General features: G+C 32.2%; 1 pseudogene; it reads right to left on the reverse strand.

Moving 5' to 3' along the window:
• Positions 1-87: 87 nt before the first annotated feature.
• On the reverse strand, positions 88-15,123 carry LOC120161458 (annotated as a pseudogene).
• Between the last annotated feature and the right edge of the window lie 4,279 nt (positions 15,124-19,402).

Raw genomic sequence — 19,402 nt, forward strand, 5'->3', positions numbered from 1 at the left:
ACCTATATAAGCTATTCAGGAATTTAAATAGCGCCTAAAGCTGCGTCGTGATTGTCTTTTTGTGGTTACTGTCCAAGTCTAACGAACTTATTGTTTGGTTCCATCTGTTGGAGCAAAGGAGACAGTTCTCTTCTGAAGATCGTACTCAATCTGGAAATTTATTTGCGCATTGTTTCCAAAGATAGATAAGGACTCACTTGGAACTATCAGCATACACATTAAGTCCCCATTGCTCCGAAATGTTTTGACAGGTTGCAAGTGAAGGTCAGCACCACTGAAATGATAATACCATTTCGTGAACGTTGATATTAGTTTCTGCCCCATAACACAAGCTAAATGTTCCTGAAGGATCTTGCACAGGATCTGCTCCAATTGTGTCTTTCACTATAGTCTCTAAGCTGTTATAAAAATTTGATTCCAAGAGCGTGAGTGTTGTTCCCGAATCGATTATGATATTCCCTTGGCTCGTGTCGTAACCGTTTTTCATCCGGGCACGAATTGTTTTATTTGGCGGGAAAAGTGATGTGAATAAATATTTTTAAAATGATTTGGGAGTCGCCATCGACTTTTTGGGTCAAGTAGGTCGAATACATAAAAATTATCTTTTAAAAGAGCTTTTAAGAAAACATTGATTAAAAGATAAACTGATCTGCGTTTTAACCAAAAATTCGTTCTTTTTAATAATAAAAAGGGATTCGTGGTCGGTTACGTTTAGGGAAGGATTAGCACCCCTACAACGCCCAAAATTGGTACTTTTTAATTATAAATTGTCTCTATTATTAGAAATTAAAAATTCAAAATATTTTTAATTTATAATCCTATTATTTTAAAATTATAATTATGAAAAATATATATTAATTTATATATTTATAAATAAAATATTTATTTATTTAGAAATATCAGAAAAGGACTTCTAGGTGCCTTAAGACAGCTCTTTTCTTTGATATTAATAAATAGATAATTAAAACAATTATAATTTATAAAAATAGGATATTTAGTAAAAATATCAGAAAACGGACTTCTAGGTGCTTTAAGACAGTCCTTTTCTTAATATTGAAAAAATATATATATATATTAAAATATGATTATTAAAAGTAATTTATAAAATATAGGATTTTAACAAATAAACAAATATTATTTATTATATATATATATATTTATTTATTTATATAAATAATAAAAATAATAATAATGAAATAATAATTAAAGCAGTAAAAAATAATAATAATAAAATATTGTAAATAATGATTAAAATAAAAGGAAATAAAAATATAGTATTAAAATGTAAAATATTAAAAATCATAGTAAAAAATAAAAATTAATGATTAAAATGTAAAATTATAAAACTAGAGTCCTAATTCGAAATATTATAAAACTTGAGTGCTAACAGTGTGATTTAACCTATATTAATTATTAGGGATTGAAATATTAAATATAAAAATATGAGGGACTAAATATGATATTTATCCTAAATATATAAATATTTACTGATTAATGACTAAAACATAATACATTAAAATTTGAATGCCAAATTAAAATAAATAAAAATAACTGGTGGTGACTATTTTGTAAAGATTACAAACATGGAACACTGCGGAAGGGGTTTACTCTTTTACCCAAAACGCGCAGTTATATCCATGAAACGGCGTCGTTTCATATTGGGTATAAATACCCTATAACCATCCGGCCCTAAGGGCCATTTCTCATTTTTCTTCTTTTCTTTCTCTCTCTCTAATCTGAGAGAGAAAATTTTTCTCTTTTTTTTTCTTAAAGCCTCCGACCGACCGCCTTGCTCCGGTGCCGACGCTCCCCGCCGACCACCACTCACGGTGGCCGGAAAATACAAAATACTCTTAAATCAAAGCCCCGATTTTTCTAAGCCTAAATCCAAGGTTGTTCTCGCATAAAGTCTTACCAATTTTCGTAGATCTAAACGAAACCGAAGTTTTATCTTCGGTTTTACAATGGTTCAGGCGACTCTTCGAAGTCCTCCGATGATGGTAAGTATTCCAACTTCTTTTCTTTCGGTCTGTATTTTTCTGAGATCGTTGGTGTAGTTCTTTGCTCTCTGTTTTTGTTTTTGTTTTGTTGCTCTCTGTTGGTTGCCGTGGACCTCTTTATTTTGCAGGTAACGGTGGCTTTTATAGCCACCACGGCGCTCCTCTCGGACTGGTTAAAGAGTGGAAACTTCGGTGAGTCACCAAACTATGTGGTGACTCACCCCATAGCTGAGACGTGGACGGCCGACGTGATGTTTCTGGAGTCTTCGAAGAGGCGGTGGTGTCGTGGCTACAGAGGGGTGGAACACCTGGAGGTGGCAGTTGGGCTCTTCTGGAAACATGAGGCGGCGCCGCGCGGGGCTTCTGGAAACGACGGCTGGGAGCTAGGGTTTGAAAACCCTAGTTGAAACCCCAAAATAATTTGGGCTTCTCGGGCTTGGTTCAAATTGGTTGTAAAACGGGCCTGGATTGTTTGTATTTGGGCTTGTAATTAATAATAAATAATAATAATAATAATAATAATAATAATAATAATAATAATAATAATAATAATAAATATAAAAAACCAAATGTAAAAAAAACTAGTGTCTTCAGCTGCCCCTCTTTGTTCATTCTTGTATTAACAAGAATAGGGCAAAGACGAAAAAACAATAAGTTTTTTTCATTTGACTTCATTTGATTATGATGGTAATGTTGAACAAAATCTTCTTTGGGATTAGTTCTTCTCATTATGAACTTTTCCACTGGGGATGATAATTTGTCTCCTTTTGTGATGTAATCTGGAAATGTTGATGCTGACCTATCTCTTTCTGTGATAGAATCATGCAAAAGATTGAACAAGTTCTTCTCATTATGAACTTCTTCTTCCTTCTTCAGATGAGTTATTCTCATTATGAACTCGACATGGTAATGATGATCCATCGAATGATGAATTCAAGCGAAAAGTTGAACAAGTTCTTCTCATTATGAACTTCTTCTTCCTTCTTCAGATGAGTTCTTCTCATTATGAATTCGACCTGGAAATGCTGATCCATCGAATGATGAATTCAAGCGAAAAGTTGAACAAGTTCTTCTCATTATGAACTTCTTCTTCCTTCTTCAGATGAGTTCTTCTCATTATGAACTTGACCTGGTAATGCTGATCCATCAAATGATGAATTCAAGCGAAAAGTTGAACAAGTTCTTCTCATTATGAACTTCTTCTTCCTTCTTCAGATGAGTTCTTCTCATTATGAACTCGACCTGGTAATGTTGATCCATCAAATGATGAATTCAAGCGAAAAGTTGAACAAGTTCTTCTCATTATGAACTTCTTCTTCCTTCTTCAAATGAGTTCTTCTCATTATGAACTCGACCTGAAATGTTGATCCATTGAATGATGGATTTGAACTTTGCTAAAATCTTTGAAATTCCTGTCAAATATTCAACATGGATAAAATGAATGAAAATGCTCCTATTTTTCAAATGTCTAAATATGATGCATGAATGTTGATGCAATCTTCATTTGACTTCAAAATGGTGAACTCGGTTTTCCTCCACTTCATCATTTATTACCAGGGTCACCTCTGGATATTAGTGTAGCAACTTATGCTATCAAACTTGCATTTCTGAAGAACCATCTGATCAACTTGTATCTTTATGTCTTCTTTTCTTCATGAAAGTCTCAGAAGAATTATTTCATTTGTGGAACTCTTATCGTAGTCAGAACTATGACCTTGATGCCCCATTTTGTCTTGGATAAAACCAACTTTTATTTGCTTGGAGTTGTGTAGAAATCCGATAAAGCTTTCATCTTTGAAAAGAGAATCTGTCATCTTTAAAAATAGAATCTATCATCTTTGAAGAGTGTAGATGTAGATATGCCTGACTCAGCAGGGATTAATTAGGGGAGTAGAGTCTGTTCTGATTTGACTCTTGAAACACATCATAAGGAGAATTTATCTCAATTCCTTTCATGTCTCCACATTTAATTGGTTCTCGAACAAAGCAACTTGGACCATATCATGTCGAGATGATTAACCACAACCTGTCATTTAACTAGTTTCTTGTGGTTAAAATTTCAGCTCTCCATCTGCGGAAAGAAATCTTCATCATATCTCATCTTATAATCTTGAAGTTGAAAAAGACAAACTTCATCTTGGATCAAAAATGGAAACCATATGATCACAACATTGGTTCAACATCAGAATAATTGGTTCGTAAAACATTTGATAACATATTTTTCATCTCATGTGGTTTCAGCTCAGATGTTCGTAAAGCATTTGACAACACATTCATCCTTTTTTTTATGGCTTCTGCCAAGATTTCTTAATCATTGAAGCTCTTTGCATGGTGTTCAAAATTTTTGTATGATGTCACAAGACCATTTGAGAACAAAACTCAGTGGGGATTCAAGTGTGATGTTAGTATGACAAAAAAGTTGGTCAAATTCACAAAATGTGCTAGTGTCGAATTGAATAGGAAATACCAACTAATCACATTTTCATCTTGGGCAAAGGCAAAATGTAATATTGATCACGTTTTCTTCTGTAATGAGCATTGTAGAAACTAGAAACACTTCAACTATAGGAGCCATGTACAGAAAGAGGTTCATGGAATTCTTGCCACTAGGGATGAAACACCCATGATAAAACCAAAATAGATAAAAACTCAGTTCACCCTGGCTAGCAATGATAACACCAGTAACAATGGGAATAAGAATAACATAAGCCGGGCCTCTTTATTCAATGTCATCAAGTAAACAACAACTGATGTGAAAAACAGCTTCGTAACCTCAATAATATGGTTGAAATTAACTGCCAGGAATCTCAAAGAAATATTTCTAATCATCACCGACACACGGAATACAAAATTCAAAGCTGAGATTTTGAGGAACTGAATCCTAGATCGAATAGTCTCTTTGGGGACCATCTTTATTCATGCAACCATGATGTAGCTTAACAAAGAACACGCTGTCATGTGATATATGGTTAAGAAGATTGGGTACTTGAAACCATACTTGCTGAGTAAATATTTATTTAACAACAAGATTCTAATGCAACTGCCTGATGAACGAAGCAATATAGTCAGCTCGACTGTCACTATTTTATCATATTTATTCTTCATATCTTTCTGTCTCATTGGAAATATTTTCTCAAATCAATGATCTTTAACACATGATGATATGGGCCTTCAGCATGTCCCAGCATTGCTGAAAAGATGCATCAACAGTCCTAATTCTGATTGAAAGGGGCTTTCAGCATACCCCAACATTGGTTTCTTGTTAATGTGAGCTTTCAAAATGCCCAAATATTCATACTAGCATGGGCCCTCAGAATGCCCCACATGAATCATTTCTGTCTGAAATGGGCTTTCGATATGCCCCAACATTTGCTAATACAAACGTTCAAAATACATCAATATTCCTGATTCTATTTGAAAGGGGCTTTCAGCATGCCCCAATATTTGCTTCTTGTTAATCTGAGACTTCAAAATGCCCCATATGGATCTGTCTGAAGTAACCTTCAAAATGTCCCAACATTCTATTTCTGGTTGAAATAAGCCTCTAAGAATACCCAAAATGCCCTACTATTCTATTTATGTTTGAAATGGGTTTTCAAGATGTCCCGCATGAATCTGTCTGAATTGGACCTTTAGAATGCCCCCAACCTTCTAAACTGTAATGCTTACTTCTAATGTTTGTTTGATTTCAATACTGTGATCCCCACGAGGTTTAATTTTGACAATGTACTATTGTGGGTACTTATAGCTTTATTCATGCCTCAAATATGTTTATCTTGAATACTCTTATTCTGGTGTCACTAAACAACAGTTGTTAAGTAACTTGAGGAAATCTCTTCATATTGTCACAAACTTAAGAAGTGCTCAATCAATCTGACGGAAATGACTGAGATATGTGTCTTTTGAATGAGGTGACCATTTTTGAATCTGGAGAGATCTTAATCGGACAGAGTGGTAAAAATAGCTTGGTAATATGTTCCAGACTGACACAATGGCTTATCATCTTTCAGTGAAGGCCATCTCTGAAATATACTTTTCTGTGGGAGAGAAACCAATTTATACGAACAGTAATCTGATGCAATAGCAAGACTACATATACAGTGGTACCAGCTTATCAAAAATCCTCACCCATGCAACATGTTAATTCTGATAACAACTCATCTGATTATGAAGCAATCTTTTAGAATGATTTCACAGATACTGATAGTTCTTCTGATATCGAGGAAATCCTGAATTCTGATTCTGATGAGGAGAATAAACTGTTATACTTGACGAAAATGGAGTACTCAGAAGCTGAAACTTCAATAGCCATGGAGAGATGTAATCCAGATTCATCAATTGCAAATTTGACAGATTTTATATGTGTTGATCAAATGGCTAAGGCTACTGACGCACTTCTTATGGTAGAAGATGGGAAGTCATTATGCAATGATCCCAATTACAAGCAAAGGCGAAACTTGGGCTATGATTTTTGAAAAGGAAGAAACAAAGGAAGCTTGAAAATAAGCTTCTTAATGAAGACGATCATGCAGTTCATCTTTCAATTCCAATGATTGGTTCTAGGGTTCCTACCGAACCAGATCAGATAACTCAAAGAACACTTCCAGAAGATGCTATTGGGTCTCCTTATTTCTACTATGAGCAAATTCATCTTTCAAATCTAATGATTGGTTTTAGGGTTCATACCAAATCAAATCAGATAACTCAAAGAACACTTCCAGAAGATGCTATTGGGTCTCCTTATTTCTACTACGAGAACGTGGCACTTGCTCCAGTTAATGTTTGGACTGGAATATCACAGTATTTATTCGATGTAGAGCCAGAACTTGTAGATTCGAAGCATTTTCATGCTGCTACACTGAAAAGGGGCTATATTCATAATCTACCAATTGAGAACAGATTTCCTCTTATCTTGTTTTCTCCACGCACTATACATGATATTTTTCCATTGACAAAGAAATGATAGCCTTCCTAGGATCCAAGAACAAAGTTGAACTGTTTATAAACATGTACAGGAAATGCCAAATTGACAGAAAGGATCTGTAAGGCTCTTGAAGCTTATGACGATGAGCCACCTTCGAGTGTCCAGAAGTATGTTCTTGATGAGTGCTGAAAATAGAATCTGGTATGGGTTGGAAGGAATAAAATTGTTCCACTTAAACCTAATGAGGTGGAAATGCTTCTAGGTTTCCCTAAAAACTATACATGAGGAGCTGCTAGAGACAAGTTCCCCAGTGATATAAATGTCCTGTCTCTTTTCTCTGGGATCAATGATGCAGAAGTTGCCTTTTACTGTCTTGACTTACTTTTGAAAACAGATGAGCAAGAACTGAATGATGATCGGTTGGAGCATTTGATGAGTAGATTTGTCGAATTTGACCTTTTTTTCAGTGGCATTCAGCGTAACAACCTTACTGGAAGAAATAAACATCATCATGATGAACTAGAAGATTTTTGTTGGTGCATTTTCTTGCAATGACTGCTACGATAGCTGTCTCTTCTGCTGCTCCAATATATCCCACTCTTTTCGAATCATGGAACGATTTAGTTGACAGTAAAACTGGTCATCTTCAACTTTTGGAATCCTGTAACCAATGTTACCCTATATAAAAGGCCTATAAGGGTAGATTCTGTTCCAATGTCTTATTCTGTTCCATAAGTCCTCAAATTCAAATTCAGAAATCTTCTGAAGGACATAATGGATATCATCTTGGCATAGAAGAAGTAGCAATAATGTATCAAGATTTGAGCCAGTATCATGGTATAACCAGAGTGCAGGTAGTGACTTGTTCATGGCTCTATGATGTAATCTTCTAGAGAACATGAATTGATGGTTGGGGAAAATAATCTGTCTGGTGATGCTTATCGCCCTCAGCATGAGATAAACGATAATCTTTCTTGATGAGCTGCTAATAATGTCATAGGGGAGTGTCACAAGTTCAATTCTCCAGACTTTCTAGCTTCTTGGACCACTTGCCTTAAAAAATGTGAAGTGTTTCATCATTCTGGTATTTTTTCTACAATAGAGGTAGATTAGGCAACAACTTGCTTCAAGGACCTTCTCCATTTGATACTGTCCTGTTTGAAAATATTTTTCCTCCTTTCTTTATCGAAGAATGAAAGAATTTTGTAGAATGTTGCCTATCATAGGTTCACAATAAAATCAAATCATAAGCATGAATTCAAAGAATATCAAAAGAATCAACAACTCTGTAATGTTTGAGAATTATAATTCTTTGACAAGTATCAAGATTTGGTTTGGGTTTCAGGATAGCCTTCCTATTTTCTATGGTTACATCTATTTAAGATATCACTCATCTCTCGTTCTTTGTGAACTTTGTCACATGTCTCACTTTGAGGACTTGGTATTTTAACCGGATGCGTACAAAATGACGCAACTAGGATTGCCAATCACTAGACCTTCTAGAGTCCTTCCATTTCAATTCTCTGGAATCTTTCATTTAGACTCATCTAATCAAAGTAGTGCGAAAATATCGGTCTAAAAATGAAATTTCTGAGTGCTTGTGTGAAGTTGACTACAACAGGTGTTTCGTAACTCCCTTAGTCCATTTGTTAACACATTGGCCACTTTGGCTAGCTGAATTCAGCTTTATTGTATATAATAATATAATCACCTTTATCAGGATAATTGAAACTTATCCATAAAGCCGGGGCGATTAACCAATTGCTCTAGAGGAACAGTTTTATTGCATATAATAGTATAATAGACTAGTTGAATATTATCCATAAACCCAGGGCGATTAACCAATTGCTCTAGAGGGACAATTCAAGCTTTATTGTATAATAATATAACATGGGTGTTCAAATCCAATTTCTTAATCTTGTTAAGAAGAACCTGTTATAGTCTAGGTGTTTTGGTGGAATTCAGAAAATCTCTTCGTTAGAGTTCAATTCCCAAGCAACTGACTTAAACTAGATTTATCTATTTGTAAAAATTATGTTCATCATCGGACGTCATCAATAGAAAAATACTCTAGTCGGTTTTGTAATGTAATACACCAATGGTACCTCATGTTGTACGCTCCTATATAAAAATACCAAGCCTTTTTTCAATGGGAGTAGGTTGTCTCATATTTGTATTAGGATAGTGTTTAGGTGTATTTCTTCTGAGGTAAGGTCAATGGTCCTTGTTTTTCTGGTTTTCAATCCTAATATTCTGTCAAAGATTATAACTCTAATCATGAAGAGCTTTTTAATCCAGTTGATATTCAAAGAACTGCAAGATTGCAAAATTGACTGAATGCTCATAACCTTAAAAGCAACACAAATTTATTTATTGCACAAAAGGCGGAGAAAGGAACAAAAACAAGTTTAAACAGGATGCTGAAAATAGAAAAGTACTACAGTGGTAGATAACAACTTCCACTTGTTTATTTAGCCTACCCCATCATTCCAATAATTTTGGGTGTGTAATTGGTCTAAGATTTTCCTCATTTGCCCCCCATTTCTTGATTATCTTTTGTGTCAACTTCTTTGGGTAAGCCTTCAGATACATAACTCTTTACTTTATTCTGAGCAGTCTCCATCATCATCTTTTTCTTCTCTGGCTGGTAATTGAGCTCATTTTTGGATTCAGAACAACTTTTACTAAGGATGACAGCCTTGTCCTGATTCTGAACACATATTGTGGCTGTAATTGGAGTAATATTCACCAGACTCTTTGTATCCAGACTCTTTTCACTGGTCTTCAAAAAATTTGATATATGCGTTTGAGGTTTCTTCAGAGTTTCATATTTCCCATTCATTTTTAAACCTATGGGCCAGTCTCGAATTACCTCTCCTTTTATTTTTTTATCATTTATAATCAGAGAAGTATTGAGAATTGAACGTTTTATCTTTGGCTCAAGTACTTTATTTTCTTCATTTTCTGCAGCATTTACTTTATTTGTTTTGATACTACCAACTCCATTTTGATTTTTAATTCTCGATTGTTTGACCAAAACAGACTGGTCATCCAATTCTATGATTCCCTGTACCAAGAGGTCTTGAACTCGTTGTTTGAAGCGACCACACTTTTCAATGGAGTGTCCTTGGGCTCCAGCATGATAATCACAAGAGAGTTTCTCATTATACCAACTCGGGTATAGAAGCAACAAAGGCTTAGCTCGACATGGAGTAATAATCTGGGCTTTGAGTAACTCAAGATATAACTTGTTGCATGAAACTGAAGGAAACTTGGGTAGAATTTCCCCTGACATCACTGTCAAATTACAATTGTTTACTCTGCTTTCTTGAAGACCTTGTGACTGTTTGCTTTGTTTAGCTTTCCTCAATGGTACTGAAATTTCTTCCATGATTCTCTTCAACTTGATCTTTGTCGCATTATCTGGGGTCATACCCGATTTTTGGAGATTTATCGAATTTCCACATTCCCTGACAAAGTCTTGGTCATTTGTTTCCATTGTATCAGCTACATCATTCATAATCCCATTCAAATCTTTAACAACAGGATCCTCTAAAGGTTTCTCTCCATGGATTACAATATTCATCAGGTCCATCAATTTGGTCAGTTGTTCTTTTGAATCATTCTGGAATTTTTTCACTTGATCAGTCATCTTTTGTTGTGTCTCGATAAATTGCTCTTGTAGTTTCTCAATTTTACCAACCCTTGCTAAAATCTCATTCATGGCTATTATCCTTCTTTAGGAAGACCAAGTTAACTCCACTTTGATTCTGTCATGGAATTCTCCACGAATTATTCCACGTTGTCATGATTGAATGTATGTAAAATAGTTTGAAATAAAATGTAATTATGGAAATATGCAAATGTAAATACAAACATAAAAATGCAAATGTAAATATGTGAATGTAACAATGCAAATTGTATAATACAAAAGCAAATATAAGAGTATAAATGCACAATGAAAAATGCAAAGATGCAAAGATGCAAAATGCAAATGCATGTATGAAAAGGTGTTTACTCAAGAGTAATCATCTTAGAACAGATTTCATTGAACACAAAAGTTTCGGTACATCAAACAAAACTTTACATATAAGGATATCTTTTACTCCTAACTTCTCCAAAGCCCAATTAGTTTCCATTCATGCTCAAAAAGTTGAGTCTTCAGTCTGCTTCATCTCCTTGTAAAATCAGCTAAATCTATCATTTAAGAACCATATTGCTTGTCTGGACTGCAACTTCTTCCATGACATTCTCTTTCATCTTCTGTGTCATTTCTCGGAGTTGCTCATTTTCCCTTGTAAGAGATCCTTTCTGTCCAAGAAGTTCTTGAACAAGATCTTCATATATGTTGCATTTCTTTTTCAGCTTGGTGACCCCTGTGATCCACTCTTCTGGGGTACTTCCTAGGCCAGCATTTTGAAAAGCTTGACTGATCTTCTGAAAATTTTCATTCATGGTTTTCATTTATGTGCTCAATTTCTTGTTTTGGTCGTTCAAGTCCTTCAAATAACATGCTTGAGCTTCATAAAAACCTCCACTACTCTGAATGTCCCGACTGATATTCTTACTGTAGACTTCTTTTGGTATCAATCTGGTAGGATCTTTATGTAATATTTTGGTATTAATATAACCGGTTCTCTATGTACAGAACTTCCCTCGATCCTCGTAGTTTCTTCAGGATGTCTTTCCTTGGCCGCATCATATTTTGTTTGATCATAAAACTTTTTGTCCATTTACGATTTCTTTCCAATTTGATGAACAGTCTTTTAAGTCAACACCTTTTGGTTATGCCATGATCATGTAATGCAGGCACAAAACAAAAGAAATCAATATAAACAAGTTAAAACAAAACAAAATGTATGAAAAATAAAAATGAGAAAGAAAATAAATAAATTGGTAAGTACCAATTAATGAAAAGAAAATATTCTACCTATCATGGTATATAATATTTCATAACTTCATGCTTTCTAGTTCCATGCTTTGTTTGGAAAAATTAACCTAACAACATGATTACTAGTTCGCATGCATTTATTAAGAGAGAAAAATAATAAATTAAATAAATTAAAAGCTAGAGCTTTATTTCTCCTTTGTGTACACCTACGGACATGGTTTCAGATCGGAAGAGTTTCTAGGTTTAATATATGCAGGGTTTCAGTTCTAGGAGTAAAGGTACTCGAACTGTCCTTGTTGATGCCCCCTTGGGCTGTCAACCCTCAATCCTAGTCCATTACAGACTTAAACGGATCGAGTTCAATTCGAGGGGACATATTTCTCTATACCTGACACGGAGAATAAATTCTCACGAAGACATAGAGCATATGAACCCCGAAAGTTACTTGCTAGGTCTGACACGGAGAATAAATTCTCACGAAGACGTCGATTTCACTCCCACTTAAAAGGGACCAACTCAATTATAGAGCTTTATGTTATGCAATGCAAGTGTTGTGTGTGAGGAGAAATGTTCAAACCTCTGACAGAAAAAAAAATAATGAAAATACTTGCAAATAAAATAAAATAATATATATAAATACTATAAAAATAATAAGTATATATAAAAATTTTGAAAAGAAAATATTATAAATTAAATATATGAATTTTTAATTTATAACTAATAGAGACAATTTATAATTGATTTTAAAAGTTTGACCAGATTATGGTCCCCAGCGGAGTCGCCAAGCTGTCGTAACCGTTTTTCGTCCGGGCACGAATTTTTTTATTTGGCGGGAAAAGTGATGTGAATAAATGTTTTTAAAATGATTTGGGAGTCGCCATCGACTTTTTGGGTCAGGTAGGTCGAATACCTAAAAATTATCTTTTAAAAGAGCTTTTAAGAAAACATTGATTAAAAGATAAATTGATCTGCGTTTTAACCAAAAATTCGTTCTTTTTAATAATAAAAAGGGATTCGTGGTCGGTTACGTTTAGGGAATGATTAGCACCCCTACAACGCCCAAAATTGGTACTTTTTAATTATAAATTGTCTATATTATTAGAAATTAAAAATTCAAAATATTTTTAATTTATAATCCTATTATTTTAAAATTATAATTATGAAAAATATATATTAATTTATATATTTATAAATAAAATATTTATTTATTTAGAAATATCAGAAAATGACTTCTAGGTGCCTTAAGACAGCACTTTTCTTTGATATTAATAAATAAATAATTAAAACAATTATAATTTATAAAAATAGGATATTTAGTAAAAATATCAGAAAACGGACTTCTAGGTGCTTTAAGACAGTCCTTTTTTTAATATTGAAAAAAATATATATATTAAAATATGATTATTAAAAGTAATTTATAAAATATAGGATTTTAACAAATAAACAAATATTATTTATTATATATATATATATTTATTTATTTATATAAATAATAAAAATAATAATAATGAAATAATAATTAAAGCAGTAAAAAATAATAATAAAAAAATATTGTAAATAATGATTAAAATAAAAGGAAATAAAAATATAGTATTAAAATGTAAAATATTAAAAATCATAGTAAAAAATAAAAATTAATGATTAAAATGTAAAATTATAAAACTAGAGTCCTAATTCGAAATATTATAAAACTTGAGTGCTAACAGTGTGATTTAACCTATATTAATTATTAGGGATTGAAATATTAAATATAAAAATATGAGGGACTAAATATGATATTTATCCTAAATATATAAATATTTACTGATTAATGACTAAAACATAATACATTAAAATTTGAATGCCAAATTAAAATAAATAAAAAAAACTGGTGGTGACTATTTTGTAAAGATTACAAACATGGAACACCGCGGAAGGGGTTTACCCTTTTACCCAAAACGCGCAGTTATATCCATGAAACGACGTCGTTTCATATTGGGTATAAATACCCTATAACCATCCGGCCCTAATGGCCATTTCTCATTTTTCTTCTTTTCTTTCTTTCTCTCTTTTTTTCCTTAAAGCCTCCGGCCGGCCGCCTTGCTCCGGCGCCGACGCTCCCCGCCGGCCACCACTCACGGTGGCCGGAAGAAAATACAAAATACTCTTAAATCAAAACCCCGATTTTTCTAAGCCTAAATCCAAGGTTTTTCTCGTATAAAGTCTTACCAATTTTCGTAGATCTAAACGAAACCGAAGTTTTATCTTCGGTTCTACAATGGTTCAGGCGACTCTTCGAAGTCCTCCGATGATGGTAAGTATTCCAACTTCTTTTCTTTCGGTCTATATTTTTCTGGGATCGTTGGTGTAGTTCTTTGCTCTCTGTTTTTTGTTTTTTTTGTTTTTGTTGCTCTCTTTTGGTTGCCGTGGACCTCTTTATTTTGCAGGTAACGGTGGCTTTTATAGCCACCACGGCGCTCCTCTCGGACTGGTTAAAGAGTGGAAACTTCGGTGAGTCACCAAACTATATGGTGACTCACCCCATAGCTGAGACGTGGACGGCCGGCGTGATGTTTCTGGAGTCTTCGAAGAGGCGGTGGTGTCGTGACTACAGCGGGGTGGAACACCTGGAGGTGGCAGCTGGGCTCTTCTGGAAACATGAGGCGGCGGCGCGTGGGGCTTCTGGAAACGGCGGCTGGGAGCTAGGGTTTGAAAACCCTAATTGAAACCCCAAAATAATTTAGGCTTCTCAGGCCTGGTTCAAATTGATTGTAAAACGGGCCTGGATTGTTTGTATTTGGGCTTGTAATTAATAATAAATAATAATAATAATAATAAATAATAAAAAAAATAATAAATATAAAAAACCAAATGTAAAAAAACTAGTATCTTCAGCTCGAATCTGGCTGCGCGGTCTGCTCCCCAATGCTAACACCTTCAAGACTAAGGAAGTAGAAGGTTGGAGAGCTTTTGGTTATTAATGGAGTTGAAACAGCCCTGGGACGAGATATTATAGCTTCTTTGCCGAAGAGAAGCTTACTACTGAAGCTTGTAGAGCGAGGAACCAAGCAGTAGGAGAATCTGTTATCAATTTGAGTGTTTATTTGAGAAACCAGAGACAATGGTCCTCCTCCCAGGCCAACAAGTCCAGCACTTGGGCTTCTGAAATTGCCTTGATTGTTGCGTCCACAACCATAAATGGATGTAGGGAATGCTGTGTTTTTACCATTGGAGGAGTCAAAAGTTAAGGTATCACTGCTGAGGGCTCCAACGGTAAACGAGTTGTCTCCATAGCCGTACGAGTATTGACAGTCATTTGTGTTGGTGTAAATATTTCATTTACACTGTTTTTGGGTGTTCGATCGGTTGCAAAAATATGAGAGTTTTCGTCATGGGTGGTTGGTCGATCACACGTCATTCAGTGTTCAACCGATTATTGGCGTTGGTGGCCGCGGGCAGTGGCAAAGGGATTAAAATTAAAATTTTAAAAGTTTTAGGGGTCTTTAAGATTTGAATTTTTTTTAAGTTTTCTTAAATTTAAATAAAAATTCTCAAAATTACAAGAACGTGACATGTGTCACTTAACTGAGATTTTTAACGGCTTTAACATCCGGGTACTTAAAATGATAACGGAAAAAACGTTAAACACATATTTTTAGCAAAAAAAATTAGACACTAAAACGTTTTTCGACACATAATTTAGATATTTATTTTTGTATTAAGCCTCTATTTAATTCAAAGATTATATTAAAAATAACAATTGAAAAATTACAAAATCTTCAAAATTAAATATAAATAACAGTTATTACATTTTTTATAATATTACCACAATTTTGCTCCATTCAAATTCTAAATTAACCAAAATCATTTTTTAAATTAAACAAACCATTAAACTAACCTAAAATGATTTGACTTTAAACTAATTTAAATTTAAGAATTAACATTTAATAATTCATTCTCAATTTTACACGCAAAAACTTAGAATATAAATAAGTCAAAATGAATTAAATGTAAATTACCCGATCCATCCAAACTAAGTCCTTAAAATCTCATTAATTAATTCCTTAAGTGTCAAAATTGTTCGGGTGGCCCATTTAAGTTTGATTTTGTACAATCATTGGGAAACTACAAGGGAAAGAGACCAAAGTAACAATCAAACCAACGCGGCGGTGGACAATAAATTTGCAATTAGCTTAGTCATAATGAGTCCCCGACATCACACATCATTGTCATCACTGTATTACTTTATAGTATTTACCAAAAAATAATTATGCTTTATAAAAAAATTTATAAAGTAATTTTAGTGGTTAAATACAATGTTAATTTTTTTTAAAAAAACATGTATTATCAAGAGTAATTATATCTGTAAGATATATATATATTATTAAATACTAAAAAATATTATAAATAAATACTACATTATTTATACTAATATAAAAATTATACTTTATAATGAATAAATTCCAACATAAATGGAGTAAGCAGCGGCATGCTTTACCTAACACTTCGTTTAATATACCCCACACGATAAAGCAATGGCATGCAATAAAACACGCGGAGAAAAAGACCAACGTAAGGTTTATCAACTTAATTTAATTTAAGAATACGAATATTTTTAAAATCTTTATTTTAATTCAATTGATACCTAAATTTTTAATAATAATCTCACTTTGTATTATCAAATATAAATAAAAAAGAATACATTTATAATAAATAATATAATTAATTCTGTATCTAATAAATAAATGTGAAATTGTTTCATGCTAATAATGGTGCTAGTAGTTTAACAAAATTGAGTTAAAATTTAAATTATAATATATAATTTTATTAAACTAAAATTCACATATCACCTACCCATCAAAAAAATAAAAGTGATGAAAATTAAATTATAAAACAATGATTAAAAGGCAAAAAAAAAAACTATGGAGTTTTCTCTATAGATGTAGTCATAAAATAAAAGAAAAAGAAATTGTTAAAGTAGCGTAACTTTTTTATTATCAAAGATTTTTTTTATGAAAATGAAATTAATTTTAAAGGATATGACATGGAGCTAACATGACTACAAGTATCCCTTCAAAGGAAGAAGATTAAAAGCACTTCATTTAGGTAATAATGATTTTAAACTACCTTATTACTGGAAGAGAAGAAAACCTTGTTTTCCCCAAACTTACAAGGTATTAATTTGTTGTCATTTTCAGTACCATCAGAATCAAGCTGGATCCCAACTCATCATGGTGGGTCAAAAATGGACAATTAGGCGGACTTATAATCTTCTCGGTTCAATTGTTTTGTTTTCAAGAAAAGTTTGTAATTTTGTTTTTATTCTTTTAATTGTATCAATCTTTTAAACTCATTTAATTACATTAGTTTTATTTATTTAATTGGCTTTGACCATTACAATATTAATGTTATAGTTAACAGTATTGACAATATGATCTAATATGATAATGTGGCTATCAATAATGACTACATGATGATCTAATGTGATGTTATGGTTGTCAATGATGTTATCATGATAGTCTACATATAAATGATGATATGTTATATAAATTTAATTGATTTTTTTTACGAAGTTCAAAGGCATAATTAATTTTTTGGTCGAGTTTAGGGATATAATTGATTTTAATTAAAATTTAAATACTTATTTAATCTTTAAGTAAAAAAAATTAAAATTTTAAAAATCTTTTAGCCTGAGAATCATCAGAACAACCCAAAACTGCTAAAATCCCACACATTTTTCTATCGGAAATTAACACTCCAAAAGACTTTTTCTTTCAGAAATAAAATCTTTCAATCATGTATTGACACATGTCACGTTCTAATTGAATAGTTAAAATTTATTTAATTGAATTAAAATAGTGACTAAATTGATAGAATATATAAATATTAATGACCAAATATATAGTTATGCCAATTTTATTAACGAACACGTCACCACCTCTGTTAAAAATTAATGGCCGGTGGCTTGCTTGAAACATTTAAATAGTTGGTAGTCTAGTTGATTCAATTGAAACTTCAGTGGTCAAATTGATTTTTAACCATAGTTTAGTGGGCTCCCGTGTAGTTTACCCAAAAAGTAATTTACTTTTGAACTCATAAAGTAGATTTGATTGTTAAAAAAATATTATATTTTTGTAGAAGTTTGAAGTTCGAATAATTATATCTACAAGGTATGTATGTATTATCAATGATTAAAAATGATAATAAATAATTATTATCTTATAATCACAAGTACTATTAAAAAAATACTTCCTTTAAATATTTCTCTTTTCTTATATATAGAAATTAATAATATTTTCTAAATTATAAAATTAAAAATAATTTATATTTAAATGTGTTAAATTAAAATCATTGAATGACTTCAATAATTCAATAATTAATGAGAACGTATGTTGATAAACAATGGGTTGAAGCCTAATGAATCACTGCTAATGGCGGTAGAACCTGAGCCAGTAACATTACCAAGCCAATGCAATACCCCATAACAGATCCTCTTGCAGCTAAATTTGATCTTACGAAGAAATAACTGTTCATTACATCAGATTTTAGTTGTCTATTAATATCATTCAAATTTTGCAATTTCTTCTGCCTGATGTTTCTGATATACCTAATTTTCATAATTCTCTCATCTTTACTTTTGTTGATTATTTGTATAATCAACTATTTTACTATTATTAATATTGGCAGTCAGCTGTATATTATCCTTTAAAAAACAAGTGCACGCCTCTTTTAGCCCAAATATAAAAGGCATTATCGCTCCTCTAACACAATCATAATACCAAATAAAATTCACTCATTTCAACCCTTTAGGCCCAAATCAATATATTAAACATCAACTAAAGTTCACAACCCTCCTGCCCACAGTCTTTGAACCTATTAAATTTTATTTGAGTTTATTCCCAATTAAACTGAATAAATACATTTTTTTACTTTGTAAGCTTTATTTATTAACAAAATTATAACATGTGTGCGACAACTTAATTTATTAAAGAAATGAACTATTTTATATTTAAGCATTTCATTTCATATTAATCTATTTTTTTGAAACAATTTCATATTAATGTTAAACTAACTAAACATATACATGTAATTAATCAATTTATTTAATTTATATTTTTTAAAAATGATAATAAAATTAATCTTCAAAACTATAAGTTACCCAAATAAATAAATAAATCAATTAATTCAAACGGAATCTTTATTCAACCCTAATATATCAAACCACTTTTAGGCTAGGTAACGATTCACATAGTGGTGTATCCACACTTGAATTTTTTTCGGATAACTATCTATTTTATTGATCGTGTCAATCCCGAAATCTTATTTGTAAACCACTCATATAAAAAATTTATGTTGTTAATATACATATATATAATAGATGTACATCACCTCAAACAAATATCTGGATTTGTCACTAATTTTACATATTCACATTTTTCTCCCACCAAATAATATTTCACAGTTTCACACCCCCTTTCAAGAAAAATATAAAAGCACTGGAAAAAACTATTTATTATTATAAAACATTAACGATTTTATTTTTAAATTTATAATAATATTATTCAATACTGAAATCCGATATTAATGGAAAAGGACATGCACAAAATC

This window comes from Hibiscus syriacus, unplaced genomic scaffold (genome assembly GCF_006381635.1).
Source record: "Hibiscus syriacus cultivar Baekdansim isolate YM2019G1 unplaced genomic scaffold, ASM638163v2 tig00111402_pilon, whole genome shotgun sequence".
Classification (NCBI taxonomy): Eukaryota; Viridiplantae; Streptophyta; class Magnoliopsida; order Malvales; family Malvaceae; genus Hibiscus; species Hibiscus syriacus.